The 17,140-nt window shown below is 40.9% G+C and overlaps 1 protein-coding gene and 1 pseudogene across 13 annotated transcripts in view; one reads left to right on the forward strand and one right to left on the reverse strand.

Annotated features, from left to right (window-relative positions):
• SH3KBP1 (SH3 domain containing kinase binding protein 1) overlaps window positions 1-17,140 on the forward strand; it is a 324,637-nt gene that overhangs the window by 128,151 nt on the left and 179,346 nt on the right. The window lies entirely within an intron of this gene.
• LOC308495310 (fatty acid-binding protein 5-like) lies at window positions 15,391-15,796 on the reverse strand (annotated as a pseudogene). The gene has a single exon. The product of its transcript is annotated as a fatty acid-binding protein 5-like (transcript).

The raw sequence follows: 17,140 nt of genomic DNA on the forward strand, positions 1-17,140 counted from the left end.
ATCTTTGATCACCAAACCACTTTTTATTGAATACTAGTTAGGACTCTGCTTTGGGATGTGCTGGACTTTAAAATGCAGGGCAAGCTGCTTTCTAGCATTCCTGAGATCATCTTCAGATTGTCGCTTGCACAGGGAATGTTAGGGCGAGTGAGCGCAGATGGTGGAACTGGCACTGCGAGAAACAACTGCTGATGCTTCCGAGGCCTGTGGCCACGGAAACGCAAGTTTGATGATGCTAAGAGAACATTCCCGGAATCTAACACTGGAAAGCAAGTCCTCTTGGTAGGTTTTCAAGTGACACGCTGAAAGGGATTTCCCCCTTGATCGTTTCTTGGATCCTTGTGTCTAAGAGTTGTGTCGCTGGGCGGGGCTTCGGCAGGAAAAGTGACCTAGTGAGTGGCAAGGGCAGGACTACCTGGGACTTGGGTCAGGATGGAACCTGGGATTTCTGCGGCAAATTTCATTATGGGAAGAAAGCAGCAATCCCACATAGTCAAAGCAGTCCCATTGCTTTCTCTGTCTGCTTCAATTGAGAGACGAGGAATCTTAGCTCTTTTTGATACCATAAAAACCCTGAATTTACATAAAGAAGAGATTTTGTTCACTCTCCTCTTGTTATTAGTGAAACAGGCTGCCATTTTGAGTGCAGGTGATGAGCCCACATGTGGGGTGTGAGGAAAACCCACACAGTCTGCCATTTTAGAGTTCTGGGTCATACAATTCCTGAGGTCCCTGATGGTGGCTCAGCCTTTGGCCTGACGCCAGGACCCACTCATCGACGTACTGGGCAACGGGACATGGAGCCTCTGCCAGGCTGACCTGGAAGGACACCTCTCTGATCTGGGGGACTGACATGGGATCCTCCTTTCCAAAAGGAGACCGTTGTGGGTAGAGAGCTGGTAGGTTAACTAGAGGTATCGTATTGGGACAACATCTGTCTTCACTTGTAGAAAGCCCTGGAAAAGGGGACTTCTGAATTATACCTACTGGTCTATCATCACAGCCTGGTATCCCTGATGCCACCTGCAGCTTTAGCTTAGTCTTTGGACTCATGGCTTTTTGTTTTTGTGAGACCCTGGGACTGTTGTGGCCTGAACAACAAGGACATTTTATGGCACAGCTGCCTAACCCATGGTCAGGCTGACAGGGGGCCTGCTGCAATGCCAGGTAGGCCGCCCTATCGGTTCCCAGTCAGAAAGGGAAAAAGAGAAGAGCCAGAAAGTTCCTGTGTGTGTGCATGGTGAGGAAGCTCATTCGAGGAGGCCTGGACTACTCATTCCACTCGTGTTTCTCTGGAGGCCTGAAAAGGCTCAGTGGCAGCAGAGCCTTGTTGCAAGAAGAATGGTGTTGGCAGATCCCAGACCCCACTTCTGTGGCACCCCCAAAGTTTCTGTGGGACTTCAGGCAAGTCTCACACTTGGTTTTTCCATCTTTAAAATAAGGAGATGACTCTGCTCAATTCCCTCCGGGAAATTGTGAGGATTAAAATGAGGAAAGAGAAGAAGTTTGGGGTAAGACGGTAGTCATAGAATGAAGTAGGGAGGAGAGTCACTCACTGAACACAGTAGCAGTTGTTATCAAAAGTGGTAAACTGCTAGTAAGACCCCAGAGTGCTGGGAAAAAGTTACAGATTTATGTAAAATAATAATAAGGTGCTGTTTTTATGAAAGAACCAGTGATCAGATGCACATGGAACATTCTCCAGGGCAGATCATATGCTAAGCCATGAAAGAAGTCTCAATAAATTTAAAAGGATTAAAAGTATACAAAGTATGTTCTCCAACCACAGTGGAATTAAATTTGAAAGCATCAACAGAAGGAAATTTAGGAAATTCACAAATATATTGAAATCAAGCAACATACTCCTAAGTAACCAGTGGGTTAAAGAAGAATCCACAAGGGAAAGTTTGAAATACTCTGAAATGAGTGAAAATGAAAACACAACATTCAAAAATTTACCGCATGCAGCTAAAGCAGTGCTTAGAATGAAATTTATAGCTGTAAGTGCCTATATTCAAAAATAAAACATCTCAAATCAATACCCGAATTTTCTCTTTTTTCAACTTTATTGATATATAACTGATATGTTACATTGTGTAAGCTTAAGGTGTACAGTGTGATGACTTGATACACGTATATGAGTATTTTGTGAAATGATTACCACAATAAGGTGAATTAACACATCTTTCACCTCACATAATTACTGGTTGTTTTCAGTTGTGGTCCTGAGAAGATAAAAGATTTGTTTTTCTCTGTCTGACTTATTTCACTTAGCATAATGCCCTCAAGGTTCGTTTATGTTGTTGCAATGGCAGGATTTCCTTTTTTATGGTTGAGTAATATTCTAGTGTGTGTGTGTGTGTGTGTGTGTGTGTGCGTGTGCACGCGCATCTGTGTCTGTGTGTGTGTCTGTGTGTATCACAATTTCTTTATCCATTCATCTGTTGATGGACACTTAAGTTATTCCTATTTATTGGCTATTGTAAATAATGCTGCAGTGAACATGGGCGTGCAGCTATCTCCGAGATAGTGATTTCATTTCCTTTGGATATATACTTGGAAGTGGATTTGTCAGTAGCCTAAATTTTTGCATTAAGAAACTAGAAAAGGAAGGGCAGACTAAACTCAAAGCAAACAGAAAGAAGGAAATAATAAAGAGTAGAATGGAAATAAGAGAAATAGAGAATAGAAAAACAATACAGAAAATCAATGAAGCCAAAAGTTGGTTCTTTGAAATAGTTAACAAAATTGATAAACTTTAGCTACACTGATCAAGAAAAAAAGGAGAGAAGATATGAACTACTAACATGAGGAATTTAAAAAGGAACGTCACTACTGATCTTAGAAAAATGAAAAAGATTATAAGGGAATGCTATGAACAATGTATACACTGCTAGGGTGAATGTAAAACAGTGTATGCAGCTGCTTTGGAAAACAGTGCGATGTTTCTTCAAACTGTTCAGAATAGTGTTACCATATGAACCAGCATTCCACACCCAAGAGAAATGAAAACATATGTCCACATACAAATTTGTAAATGAATGTTCATAGCAGTATGATTGGTAATAGCCAAAAATGGAAACAACCCAAATGTCCATCAGCTGACGAATAGATGAACAAAATGTGGTTTATCCATACAATGGAATATTATTTGACAATAAAAAGGAATGAAGTACCAATAATGCTACAACATGGGTGGGCCTTGAAAATATTATGCTAAATGAAAGAAGCCAGACAAAAAAGATCACGTGTTGTATGATTCCATTTATTATGAAATGTCCAGAATATACAAATCCCTGGAGACAGAAAGTGATTAGCATTTGCCCAGAACTGGGTGTGGCAATGGAAAGGGACCGCTAATGGGCATGAGGTTTCTTTTGGGGGTGATGGAAATGTTCTAAAATTAGATAGTTGTGATGATAGCATAATTCTGTTAATATATAAAAACCATTCATTGTAGACTTAAAATGGGTGAATTTTATGGTATGTAAATTATCTCAATAAAGTTGTTTTAGAAAAAAGATTACCAGACAAATTGGTGTTAAAATGCAGTGTCTGTCTGTGTCTGTCTGTCTGTCTCGTTCTCTTTTACATATCATACCACTACCTCCTCTCAGCTGAGGGACAAGATATGACATTCCATTTATTCAAGTCTTTAAAATTATGTATTTCTCGGTGAAGCTTTATATTTTTCGTCATTCAATCAGTTGCCTAGGAGATAGTGAGTCGAGGGATCAAAAAGACACTGTTTTGCTGGGGATGACCTAAATATTAGATAATCGATTTGAGAAGGGTAGAGAACTGACTGTGGCATTCTATTGTTCATTTCTTGAGAGAAAAAAATGAGATTCCCTGTAGCTCAAAAGCCAAACCTCTTATATTCTGAATTCTGTGCTTCATAGAGACTTTGCTGGAAAGGAAAGAATCCATTTATGGTTCTAATTTTTCTTGCAATTGTCAGTAACTCTGCATTGGCTATTTTTGCTCATAAATGTTTATCTGCAGTTCTGATGATTTCTTTAGGAAAGATTCTTAGACGTGGAATTACTGGACAAAAGCATGTATATATTATGGGGGACTTTAAGTTATTATTACCAAATTGATTTCTTGGAGGCTTATATCAATTTGCACCACTACCGGAAGTGGGGAGAGTACTTATTAGTGTTTTAAGCTTGACTTTCTTAGATTAATAGAATGCTTGAACATATTTTTTTGTCATTTGTTCATATTCTTTGCTCTTATATTGAGATCTTTATATTTTTCTTACTGATTAGTGTATTATTCCTTTGTCATTTGTGGCAAATTGTGCTTCCCAGCATGTTGGCTTTTCTTTTTGTTTACAGTTGATTTGAAGTACAGAGATAGTACATTTTTATGCAGATTTTTATATTGATGTTTTTCTTTTGTGATTTCTCTGAATAAATTCTTACCTAATTTTTCTTATCCTTTGTACTGGCTTCATGTTTTTTTACTTCTAATTTTTAATCTACATGGAATTTTGATGTATAGTATGAAGTTAGTATGCAAATTAATTTTTTCCGGGACCATTTATTGAATAATCCAGTCCTTCCCCCATTAATCTGTGATACCTCGTTTATCTTTTTTTTAAATTAAAGTTTATTGGGGTGACAACTGTTAGTAAAGTTACATGGACTTCAGGTGTACAATTCTAATACATCATCTATAAATCCCATTGTGTGCTCACCACCCAGAGTCAGTTCTCCTTCCATCACCATATATTTGAACGTTTATCATTTAATGTTATTATATAAGTGCATTTTTTTCTGGACTTTCAATTCTGTATCATTAACTTGTCTCACCATTCTTGTATCAATGTAGTTAACTATTGTGGCTTTATAATACATTTTCATATACAGTACGACTTTTGTCCTTCCTATTATCACTCTTTATTTTCAAAAATGTTTCAGCTATTATCACTTGTTCTAAAATCATATTATCAAGTTTCAAAAAAAATTCATTGGAATTTGGATTTGAATTACATTAAATTATAAGTTAATTTAGAAAGAATTGACATTTTCCCAACATTTGTTTAAAAGTTTTGTGTTGTGTCATTCAAACTGTCTTTATACACCAAAGTGTCAGTGAAAACCTTTCCCCCCCAGCCCCTTCCCCCCAAACACTGCAGTGAACCAAATCTTGCAAATATATCACCAAATGAAAACATATATTCCCTCCTGAATTCTGAAGAGCTAATTCTAGTGATCCAGGAATGTAGGACCTTACTCTGTTTAGTCAAGTCAATTATGGTTTTATTTGTGCAGTCCTGCTTATTCCTTATGTTACTCTTGCATGGATTGTGGTTATTGTTGGCTTTTGTAAATAGGATTCCCCCGCCCCATATTGTTTTTCCTATTGCTGATCCACAGAAGAATTTAACTTTTGGATATTTCAGTTACAATAGGCCTTTTTTGTGGAATGCTCTTGTTAATTAAAAATGTTCCCCTTTAGTGCTAGGAGAATTGTTAGTACTTATCAGTCACTAGCTTTCAGAAGGTGGAGGAATGGAAGTTATAAAATGTTCTGTTTAAATAAAAGACATTTTATCAACAAAAATTCCTTAACTTGGGTAGAACTTTATAGTTTATGTATAGCGAGAGAGACTGGAAGACTTTCACCTCTTAGAATAACCCTGTGAAGGATGATCAGAGAAGCATCATTATCAGTCCATTTTAAATATAAGGAAACTGAGGTGGGAAGAAGTGAAAAATGACTTACCTGAGTCACCAATAAAGGCAGATGTAGGTCCATCTTTTGCTACCTTTGTCTCACAAAAATATATGCAGTAGTAGAAGTATTACAGTATTACAGGTACAGTAATACAGTATTACTTAATAGTGTGAGAAACCTTAGTGAATGGCTGATCTTAAATGATTATTTTTGGACACTTGTAACTGCATTTCATTCTATTAATACACTTCTGGGGTGTGTGTGTGTGTGTGTGTGTGTGTGCGCGCGCGCGCACGCGTTCTTGCATGTGTGGGTGTGCACACATGTTTAGATTTTGATTTTCTTTACTAGATTGTAAGCTCCTGGAAGGAAGAAGCCACGTTGTATTCACCTGGGAACAACTTTAGTTATTCGATGGAAGTATGTACTTGTACTCAAACACCCTGACCCTCTTGAAGAACAAGTTGCCAAAAGGAAAACTACAAGAGGGAGAACAAACTTATTTAGTTATGTGTTTAAGGAGAAGCTGCTGAAATTCTGTGATTCAGAGAAATTGACTTTGGTTACTGTGTGCTAAGGGAGAGAGGAGACTTATTGAGGGGATCCTGACGGTAAGTACTGAATCTAGCTCTAGGCCTGCGAATGGGCCATTAGTAGAGAGTGAGAAAGCAAACTACATTTCCGAAGGCGGAAATTTGAACCAGATCTTGAGTAACAAGACTGGAAGTAGAATTAAGTTATAAGGGTAACTGTGTTTGCAAGAAGGCTCCTGAAGGTTTCATATTTCCTGGTATAACATGAGATGAGTGGAAGAATATATCCAGGACAGGACAGGTTTAGACTTTGTGATCATTTTAATCTGTATTTGATTTCATACTCTTCCCCAAGGTTTTCTAAGTGAAGATATATAGAGTTCAATTTATTTTACATACAACGGTCTATCAGCTTTTCCCTTTTGGTTGGCATACACGGGCCAGACTTAGCCTTTCCTTCCTTCCCAGGCTTCTCCCTCTCTAATATTTGAGTGTTCATCGTTACCATAGTCAGAGCCAGGGAGAGAAAAGTGAAGGTATTAATCAAAAGAGATGGTTAGATCATGTGATTGATTGGGTGTTAATTTTGCTTGTCAGGAACCCAGTATTTTGAATTACCAGTGATTAGTATTGTGTTTTCAGATTTCAGTTTAAGTAAAATCTACTTCTGGTTTGCTGGTGGAAGATGCCGGAACTCTGGAGCAGGGAGACCTCCTCTCCCTCCCCCTCACTCTCTCTTGCTTCCTTCCCCTCCCCTTCCTCTGTCCCCAGGGCCAACTTGGATAGATTCTTCATTATTGTCATTCCTTGCAAAGGAAAATCAGATTTCTAGAATGTTTTGCTATTGAGTGTCCCCCTTATTTCTTTTAACCCTTTTGTAGGCCATGGTATTTGACAGATTGAAGAAAAAAGAAAACCCAAACCAAAAAAAAACAACCCCACAAACATTGTTAATAGTTATCTTTTTTAAAAAAGTTGTTTAAGGAGAAATGGTACCAGTTGTTTTATGTTTGAGGTTTCAAAAGCTTTAAAGCAACTGTTTGATAAAATCACCGGGAGTAGTTTGTTTCTTTAGAAGAAATTAGCTTCCTTGGTCGTTTAGTTTTGACTTTGAGATAAAAGGTAAGACCCTTGAAGTTATACACAAAGAGTAAAAGTGACCGAGTTTCTGATATGTCTGATACTGTGTTGACAGGAACAAGCAAACCAAGACGAGCCAGGAATGGAAGTTCTGATTCTATTTTGTACATATATTTACACTTAAAATATACTTCACATGCTTCTCCTAAGCTTTGACCCTAGAACTCTGACCCCTCACAGAATTCATGTAAAATTTACAGAATTCATGTACAATTCACAGTCATGTTTAAAAGCCTCTTTCCCTCTTTCCTTTCCTCCTTCCCTCTCCCCCAGGCTCTCTCTCCATCTCTCTTTCTGTGATGCCTTACTCTTTAAGCCCCATCCCATTCTGGAACAGGTACGTGTATATATGTGCGTATATTACGCCTGTGTCATTAGCTCTTATGTGCATTGTTCAGGCTTGACAGGAATAACATGGATCATTGAAATCCAGGGATGCCCCACAGAAACCATTGTGCAGTTTAACTATAAATCTTTTATTAGAAAGGCTTATGTAGGATGCTGTTTCACTTTTCTCAATCCCTGCTGTCCTCCCAGGTGGAGGTGTTAATAAATTTAAAAATGACCAAACCTGGGCAGCAAGAAGGAAGAGAGGAAGAAAAGCAAGCACTGGTTGGGTGGTTCCACAGGATCAATTTCTCCCTTCTTCCGCATCTTCATAAATTATGAACTGTATCGATCTATTCATATTGATATATGAACTCATTCTATCAAAAGCCCAAGTTGAAGTAGAAATGGAAAGTGATCATTTATTAGAGCTGACGAGTGTCAGCTTTGTACTGAAACAAAACAAAACAGAACAAAATAAAAAAACAAAACAAAACCACACAGACCTGAATGGCAGGCATCCCTTTTAATCCTCAGATACCCAGAGGCAGTCAGGCCTCGGTAACCAGCAACACCTGATAGCAGCTGACAAATATCCTGTCCGTTTTCAGTGGCTTAAAACTTGACTGTAAGTTGGTTGAAGCTGGAAAACCATTTATGTTCCTTTTTCTCCTTCATACTTCGGCCCAGGATGATTCAGAGACCTTCGTTTCAGGACTCATGTGACATACCTATAAATCTCAGCTCTACCAGCCAGTCGCCATCTTGGGGAGGTCATTTCACCCATAGGAAGCCTCCGTTTCTTCATCTGCAGATTGAAGGGTTGATTGAGAAGTTTACAGTATTTTTTAAACCAGGAACCCTTTCTAAAAGGTTTTGTCCCTTTGGGTGACAAATTCCTGTATCTTCATTAGCACATAACTAGTTCTTCAGATTAGGGTCATGGTACTATTTATACATAGTCCTGCAAAGCATTTTAACATGTGTACCCTCGTTTTGACAATTAAGCCTTTGGGAATGTTGAAAAGCATAAGGATCCTACTCTTCTCTTTGCAAATCCTTTTTCCAGGATACCCGGAAAGTATATTGGGATCCATTCTCATACTGTCTACAGCCCTTTCTCGCTCCACAACCAGCAAACGTTTGTTGAATGAACCAGGTTCCCACATGACCTGTCAGAAACTTCTGGAGAGCTTTAGAAGATTCCGGCTCTTTGCTGAGAAAGCTCCATGGTGATTTTGTTGAATAATGAAGTTAAAACAGTGTTTCTACCTTTGATAAACCACCCATTCTCACCCACTGCACAGCACGCAGTGTGGGTTCTTTACTCGGTGTGACTGCACAGGATTGGCTGGGTGGTGAGATGTCGTTCGCTTTACATTCAGCTCAGCATATTTTAGAATCTTACCCCCAAAGGCTTTTTCATATCATCAACATGTTTATTTCAATGGGTGTGGGATAAAACCATTCATAGTAAATTGGATTGAATTGCGAACTCTAGGTGTCAATCACATCCTCCCAACCTTATTAGATGATGCCTGAAGACTGCTAATAAGTGATATGTTTCTTTTAACATGTTTTACATTTCAAAATAATGTTTTAATGAAGATATATAAAAAGGGATCAAGAAGGAACTTGAACAGATATCTGTACACCCATGTTCATAGCAGCATTCTTCACAATAGGCAAAAGATGGAAGCAATCCAAGTTTCCATCAATGGATGAATGGATAAGCAAATGGTGTACCTATACAATGTGATATTATTCACCCTGAAAAAGGAAGGAAATTCTGACACGATACAACATGGATGAAACTGAGAACATTATGCCAAGTGAAATACGCCAGTTAGAAAACAACAAATACTGTATGACTCCACTTATTAATATATGAGGCACCTAGAATAGTCAAATTCATAGACATAGAAAGTAGAGGGGTGATTGCCAGGGACGTGGGGGGAGGCAAGGGGAATGGGAAGTTAGTGTTTAATGGGTATGGAGTTTCAGTTTGGGAAGATGAAAAAATTCTGGAAATGGATGTTGGTGATTGTACAATAATGTGAATATGCTTAATGCCACTGAACTTGTGTACTTAAAAGTGACTTAAACGGCTTTATGTTACATATGTTTTACCACAACAAAAAAGGGATCAAGAATAAGGTGACAAATGATTAACAACGTTCTACCCATCATCAGCTAAGAAATTTTAAAAATTAGCAATTACAGTTAACATGTCATATATGGTACCCTGTCTCAGTCGCATTGTGTGCTTTTTGAGGCATAAAGGATGAATTGGGTAAGATAATTCTGTCAGGATAGCTTTCTGTCTGCTTTATTTTCCATGTGCATTTTTTAATGTCCTACAAGTAGGACATTAATCTTTTCCTGTTTTTTAAAATCAGTGTTTCTAGCAACTTCTAAAAAGAAATCTGTCTAGAAACTCTTGTTTACCATTTGGGCCTTGAGGAACATGGAAAAACAGTCAAAGGAAATAATAGTTAACTTACCAGGATAGAAGAATGATACACTATATTTGCAGCCATTGTCTTCACTGAGTGTGTGCTTTAAACATTTTTTGAGGACTAGTTCTGTGCCAGGCATTGTTGTATCAGTTATCAGATGCCACAATAATGCTACATAACAACCACAGAAGCTCAGTGGTATCAACAGTAAACATTTATTACTTCTGAATCTGGGGTCAGCTGGAAGCTAGCTGGGTGGCTTTTTGATTTTGACTGGGCTTCCTTACGTGTCTGGAGGTCAGCTAGCATTTGTCTTGAGCTCAGCGGCATGCCTGGGGTGACTCAGCACTCCTGTCTGTGTCTCCCATGCTCCAGCAGGCTAGACTGAGCACTTTCGCACAGCAATGATGGAGATGCAACAGAGCGAGTGGAAACATCCGAGTTCTCTTGGGGCCTGGCCTGCAAACTGGTACACTACTGCTTCCACTTCACTTAATTTTCCAAAACAAGTCACATGGTGTATGTGTGGGAAATCGTATTTGTCTTTAAGGGAGGTACTCTAAAGACATGTGACAAAAGGTTGTGGATACGGCGAGGCGGAAAGAATTAGGGCCTACATTCAGTTAGTACTCCCGACTCCGTGCAGTGTTGTGGTAGACAGCTAGTTCAGTGCTCTGAGAAGAAGGTAGCATCGTCCTCATTTTACCGTTGGAAAAACTGAGGCTCAGAGACATTGTGTGACCTATCCAAGGACACACTTCTATTGAGCGGTGTAGTTTGGGTTGGAACCCAGGTCTGTCAGACCTCTTCCTTTGTGCTGCCTCTGCCCGACTCCTCCCAGCACATGGGATTACTGTCTCTTTCTGGAAACATCTGCTTTGCCTTCTGTGCCTCTGTGTTTGACTCCCCCTCTTCCTCTTTCTCTATTTTGTTTTATGGACTCCTCTTCTCCACCTTAAATGCAAGCTGTTTTCTGCCTTTGTCTTTGGCGTCGTCTATTGTGTCTACTTGCTCCTGGGCTCAGCCAATGCCGTGAGACATACAAGTACAAGCCCAGAAACCTAACCTCTGGGCCAGACCCCCCCTTGCTTTTTCCCCCCCTCACCTTTACTCGCACATACTGTGCTAGTTAGTGGGCTCTCAGCTGCAAGTCACAGACACCCTCGTTCACCCTGGCTTAGGTCATAGGGAAGTATCTCTTGTACTACAGGAAGTCCAGAGGCCGGGCAGGCTCCTTGGGCCTAGGTTTGTTTTCTCTCTGCCCTGCCTCTTGCTCATTGGCTTCATGCTGTGGCCAGCTATTGGGCCAATGGGCTTCCCTGGTTATTTTCCAGTGGGGGAAAGGACTGGGGGCTTCTCTTCTTTGAGATGCCCTGGGCAGACCCATCTTTGTCTCTCAATGTGCCACCCTGGCTTAAGGCAGCCTGTACATTCCTGAACCCATCCCTGGCCAGATCTAACTTAGGTTTGGTGTTCTCTGGTAGAGTGGCTGATGGGAGGCAACTGCTGTGTCCCCAACTGTCTCCATGTAGTTGAGCGGCAGATTCTCCCTGTCAGACTCCTGCTTCTGCCTTCTGCATCCCAACCTTCACATTCTTCCCATCAGCCCTCCAGGGTCACTTGTAACTCCTCCTTCTCCTTCATCCCCTTCATCATTTGTTCTTTCCTTTGATTTTGAGATCATTGCTAAAGGCTGTTCTGGGCTGGGCTCTGGGCTAGCTTCTAGTAATCCACAAGGAGGCCAGCTCAGCTGCTGCTCACAGAAGTCCAGGATTTGAGAATCAAACAATCTCAGGCACTACGGGCAGGGTGGGGAGAGCATCATGCACTGGGTGCTGTGCCCTCCCACAGTGGTGGTGATGGGGGCACCTAACCCTGCCTCAAAGGCAGTCAGGGAAGGTGTCTTGGAGGAGGTCCCTTCTAAGCTGATGATTCAACTTTAGCAATGTCTCTTGCTCTTTCTTAAAAACAAAATCATCCCTGGTCCCTTATAATTCCTTTCTGTAGACCAGAGGTCAGCAAACCACAGACCATGTATTGCCTGTTTTTGTAAATAAAGTTTTATTGGCACCCAGCCACTCCCATTCATTTACATATTGTCTATGGCTCCTTTTTTGCTATAACAGCAGAGTTAGGTAGTCGGCACAGAGACTGTATGGCCCACAAGGCCAAAAATATATGCTCTGTGGCCCTTAATGGAAAGTTTGCGAAGCCCTGCTGCAGACAGTAGAAAAACTCAATTCTTATCCTCTAGGAGGTTTCATCTCACAAAAGGAGATTGACTTGTATGTGATATATAGATAACTTTGTAATGAAGCCTGTTGAGGTTAAGATATGTGTAAGTGCTGAAGTGTATAGTACAGACAAAAATCAGTGTTGTTGGAGAGATTCATGAGCGTTTATTTGTCTCTACTTCTCCTCCTCTGCTGTTCCTTTCGCTATTCCCTGAATGAATCTACAGTTATTTTCTTGCCTCAAGATTTCTAGGTTGACGCTTTCTAGATTTACAATTTCTAGATTTACAATTTCTACATTTACACTTTTCATGACATTTGGTTCCCTCCCTCTGAGGGGGAGAGTAAAGGTGCAGACTAGTTTGGAAAATGAAAAGTCTGAGTGTGACATACCATTTTTTAAAGCATCTTTACTACTCTCCCATACTTCTAAGGAAAATAGGACTTGCTTAAATAAATGAGGAAAATCTTTATTTGCTGGGAACAAAGAGATAATTTATGCATTATTAACATATTTGTTTGGTTAAAAAAAAAAGGTCTGCTTAAAATCCTTCTCTTACAGGTAGGCCAGTCCCTTTATCTGCACTGCTCAGTCACATAGAAACCTGTCCCTTTCTGGAGGATGCCGCTCCCGAGGGGCCTTGGGGAGAAGCCCATTTTCAGCCTCTGGAGGAAGCTCACAGGAATGGGCTTTGAGGTGCTGATGGTCACAGACTCGCCCACACAGTGAGACAGCTTTTGTGTTGTCGTGTGTGGCTAAACGTCACTACTCTTTTGGTTTTTATTTCATTTGTACATTTTCTTAGAGACTCACCCTAAGTTTTCTCAGACTTACTATAAACATAATGCTTAGTGTAAAAAAGATTAATAAATGAAAGGAACGGCATAACGAGTAACATAAAATTCCTTCCGCTGGTCATACCCCCAGGAGGAGAACTGGCTTGTGTTATCTCCCCAGAAGATCGCCACACATATGTACTAGGGCGAGCCATAAAAAATCACAGAGATTCCATCACAAAAATGTCAATTTCAGGTGGTCCCACCTAATCTAAGCACATAGTGAAACAGACATATTGGTATTTAACAAAATACGGATGGGCTCATGCTGTTGATGCTGTATTGCAATTAGTTCTCTTAGGTTGAAGAGAATCTTGGAAATCTTGCCGTACCAGTTGACTGGGAGCGATGCCACTCTTTCTTTAGTAGTCCGTGTGTGGATATACCATGACTTGACAAATCAGTCCCCCAATGGAAGGACATTTAGGGTGATTCTGTTTTTTCACTCCTCTGGATAATGTAGCAGTGAACATTGTGCATATATCTTGGCATATTTTCTGTAAGTTATCTCAAGTTTAACTTCCAGAAAGTGGAATTGCTGTTTTCTTGATTTAAAAAGAAACTTTTGAACAATTGGTCAGATGGCTCTGGTTTCAGTTCGACTTGCTTACCTTAGGGTCCTCCATCCTCTAGTGAAAACACAAAGATGGGATCACAGTGGAAGTCAGGCAGCCCCCTCCAGGCAAATCCTGCGCAGCCATAAACATGGGTATAAACCTCTCTCCCTTCGTGGGACATTTGTGCACTCACTGCCCAGCAGGCACTGGGGCCATGGAGGCAAACAATGACAGTGCAGCTGACGCGGGCTGGGAGGAAGAGATGTATATAAAGCCACGTGGGTACACAGAAGCTCAAGTGACTTCTTTATCCCTGGCTGGGGGGTGTAGGGTTGGACCCTGTGGTGAATCCTGGAACTTCACTAGCTAGCAAAGGGAGACAAAGCAGGGCTCGGTTGCAGAGGGGACGCTGAAGCTGTGGCAAGTGGCAGCCTGCACATGAGCTGTGCTGGCCTTTATGGAAGGGAGCATGAGCGTGGAGCTCAACTGAGCCAAGGTGCCAGGTGACAGAGCAGGGCTCTTGCCAGTCACTGACCCAGATAATAAGAGGGCACTTGGCAAGTAGCCTCATGAATGCTGTGCCACACGGCCATTCATGGATTGGGACCTGTTAACTTACCCAATATGGTTCTCTTGCCATGATGGGCTGCTCCAAAGCCTATGAAACATGCCAATGTGCAGTGTCCAAATGTTATGTTTACTGCTTTCTTTTACGTACATAATTCTCCCTTGCACCTTTGGGTTTCCTTGCAAACCATGATCTTGAAACTAGAGATTAGGAGTTCTTAAAAAAAAAATTCTGTGCAACCTTTTGCCAGTCTGATGAAGCCTCTGGGTGCCTTCTCGGAATAATGTTAGTCAATGAATAAAATAAAATCCATAGGATTATAGAGGACATCGATCATTACTGAAATACAGTTATCAAAATGTTGCAAAAACTTAAGTAATACATATTTTTTATTGATGCATTAAATAGCAAGATCCAGCAGTGGGTCTAGAAGCTATCATAATTTTTAAACAGGGATGAATGTAAATGATATTTCAAGATAAGTGCACCGACTGTGATGTGAAATGAAAATATCTGTGCACGTGGTGGGAGATAAGTAAAATCCACAGGTGCTGCTGATACCAGTGTGGTTTGTTGCCTGTATGCACAGTGGAAAGAAAGGCCAGATTTCAGTTAGAAGACAATAAAAATAAAGAAGTAATTTTCTTCCCATCGTGTTTAGACGCCCTGAATTCTATCCATGAACCCCAGTTAAGAACCTCTGCTTTTAGATAAGAAGGAGGAATTGTGGACATGAAAACCCCCATTTGCATCAAGAAAATTCATGAATACCTGGGCTTCTGCCCCTTCTTTATTCTGAAGGGGATGCAAAGGGAAACTATATTAAAAATGAGTCAAAATTTCAAAACCATTTTTTTTTAGCATAATTCACTAACCAAAGGGACGATCTTAATTAAACCAACACTTGGAAAGAGTTGCGTGTAAAATGTTTATGATAAAGATAACTGAATACAGAGATGGAAAAAAAAAAGCATGGAGAGATTTGCTCATTGAACTGAGCCTGTTCACTCGAGCAGCTAATTCCTGTCCAGAAGGATGATGGAATTTTTACTCTACTTTTTCATAGACCCGAGTACAGTTGACATTGTTCGTGACGCATCCCACCATTAGTTTCCCCTTTTCCACTCTTCTTCTTATTGTGCTTTCCTTGCCATCCCATTCTTCATGTTGCACCAGTACGCCGTTGACAAACTTGCACGCAGTCGGAGTTTTTCTGCCATCAGCTGTAGTTTCTTCAAACTTCTCTCCCAGGTTACATGAAAACTGTGTTGTTTTCAACGTGCTCTCAGTTTTTACGCTGAGGTGTTTGCCGTCAGAGGTGATGACACAGTCTGGTTTGGCCATGGCACCCATTTTTTGCAGAGCCCTCCGTACTCCTAATTCCTTCATGTACTCATCAGTCTTTGCTCTCCACTAAGCGCCATCTTCCTACCAGCTGCTGAATGGAGGCCATGGTGGGCGCGGGCGGCGTGCGGGGCGAGAAGAGCAGAGTGCGGCGTGGAGAGCTTGGCTCCAAAACCATTTTTGATGACCTGCAATACAGATCTTTTCCCTCCTTCTTAGAGAGAGAGAGAGAGAGAGAGAGAGAGAGAGAGAGAGGGAGGGAGGGAGGGAGGGAGGGAGGGAGGGAGGGAGGGAGGGAGAGAGAGAGAGAGGTGGAATTTTCTTTCATTCTCTAAATCTCACTGTACAGTGGCCATTTTTGGTACTGATTTTTAAAAAAACTGAGAAACTCTAAATCTGTTTATGGTATTTCCCCCTGAGAATTCTCTAAGAATAGGGAAGAGAGACCCCAGATGAGGGTCTCTTGGATTTTTCTAGACCTTTTACACAGTTACTAATATGCGTATACTCACACGTGCTGCACCCTCCTCTTCTCCCCCACCCCCCGCGCCTGCCCCCTTAATTGTAGAAGTCCATTTGTCAGCAGCAAAGTTTGAGAATGCCTTTAAAAATAGATGTGTTAGGGGGAGTATGTTCGATAGAAGGGAGAAATCTTGTTTATGCTCAACAAATAACTTATATTTAGCATCTTCCTTCAGTTTTTCCTTTGAAATTCTGTATTCTCATTTCACTTGAATGACTCTGCATGGAGCATTTAAAAGTAGATCAAACAAAACTCTATAAATATGTTGAGTTCTTTTGGGCATTTTGCCCAAATCAGCCTTATTAAAGCAGAGAAAAGCTTTATGGATTGGATTTTCTCCTCTGAACATCCAGACTCTATCCCCAGGGAGATGGTGGCCTGGACTCGAGTTAGGCCAGGGACACTTTGGAGAAGTGTCCCCCCCCCGCCCCCGGGTATGGTCTGCTGTGGGTCAGGTCATTTGGATTAGGGGACATGCTGAAAGGCCAAAACCAACTCCTGGGACCAGCCTAAGGAAAGGGGAAAACAAGAAGGCTGTTTAAAGACATCGCTGACTTTGTTTTTCAGTGTGGTTCCTTTATTTCACTCTGATGGGAAGGGAAGGCTAATGAAAAGAATATTGGTTGAACTGGTATAAGTAATGAACAAAGATGCCTTTTAACATATTCATGAATGCAAAGACACATGGAAAAAAGGGAGGGAGTCAGGTGGCAGTAAGCCCTTCTGAAAAGTAAGTCTGTCCCCATCATTCCAATTTTATACATGAGAAAACAGGTGAAGAGCCATGGAGAGGACTGCATGAGGTGGTCGCAATGCTGGGTCCCCTGGATCATCTGTGTCTTCGTGTTGTGAGACTCAGGATTCTCTTTATGTGCTTTAATGCTGTCAGTGTGGACCACATGTCCATGAGCTGTAAAATCAAGCTTGTGT

Source organism: Rhinolophus hipposideros, assembly GCF_964194185.1.
Source record: "Rhinolophus hipposideros genome assembly, chromosome: X".
In the NCBI taxonomy this organism is placed as follows: Eukaryota; Metazoa; Chordata; class Mammalia; order Chiroptera; family Rhinolophidae; genus Rhinolophus; species Rhinolophus hipposideros.